The 983-nt window shown below is 33.8% G+C and overlaps 1 non-coding gene across 1 annotated transcript; it reads left to right on the top strand.

Moving 5' to 3' along the window:
* Window positions 1-675: 675 nt before the first annotated feature.
* Window positions 676-781, top strand: LOC125121657 (U6 spliceosomal RNA). The gene has a single exon (XR_007133541.1). It is a non-coding gene; the product is annotated as a U6 spliceosomal RNA (small nuclear RNA).
* The last annotated feature ends 202 nt before the right edge of the window (window positions 782-983 follow it).

Genomic DNA, 983 nt, shown 5'->3' with positions numbered 1-983 from the left:
TCAAGGCTTATCACAAAAAACATCGGTGGCATGTCCCACTCTCTCCCTGTCTCTTACTGTGTCCTTGAGACAAACTATTTCCAACTTTTTTACTAGCTTTTTAAAAAATATTTCCCTACATTTTTAAAGAGTGACATATTTATGCTTCTCTTTCTGGATTTTTCAATTTTAGATTTTCATAATATGGATGATGAAAATTGAACTTTCTAATCCTATCCCACTCTTCCTGCATATTTTATTTCCTTCATTTTCTCAGTAAATTGAGGGAATGTAACAATTATTCATAAAATTAAGATTCAATGGTTATATAACATTATGAGCATTTAATTCTTCTTAAACAGACTTTTGGACTTCAGCTTGATAATCCCCTCTGTTTTTGACTGACCTTGGGGTTTTGGGGTTCAATATATACTTCTATGCTTCTACTACCACCAACTTAGGTTTTAGCTTAAGCTTTAGGACCTCTTACTGTTTGCACAGTCACCTTCTGGTTTGCTAAGTTAGCAATGACTCAACCACCTGCTTTCAACTTCCAAATTTTATTCCTATTCTGTTCTCTTCTCTTGTCTGAAGAGATCAGAACGTGAAGATCCACGTTTCATGAGGACAAAAGTTTATGAAATTTTGAGTACCCTCTTGAAGAAAATGAAAACAAAATTAAGAATACGAAATTTAGTGTTCTCTTTGGCAGCACATATACTAAAATTGAAAGATACAGAGAATATTAGCATGGCCCCTGTACAAGGATGACAGGCAAACCCACGAAGCCGTCCATATTTTGAGGAGAACAATGGATGCGCCCCCAGAACCACGGGGCAGAGCGACGAAAAAAATATATATATACAAAATTTAATGCAAAAGCAAATACTTACTTTGAATAAGAAAATAAATTATAAAATAACTTTAAAAGACTTACAAATTGCCACAAAAATTTTAAAAATAATGGTCTGACGTGACTATATAAAGACATCGCTTTCTTTGGA

This window comes from Phacochoerus africanus, chromosome 2, assembly GCF_016906955.1.
Source record: "Phacochoerus africanus isolate WHEZ1 chromosome 2, ROS_Pafr_v1, whole genome shotgun sequence".
NCBI classification, from domain to species: Eukaryota; Metazoa; Chordata; class Mammalia; order Artiodactyla; family Suidae; genus Phacochoerus; species Phacochoerus africanus.
The sequence above is the reverse complement of the archived record's forward strand: the minus strand, read 5'-3'. Positions and strand labels throughout refer to the sequence as shown.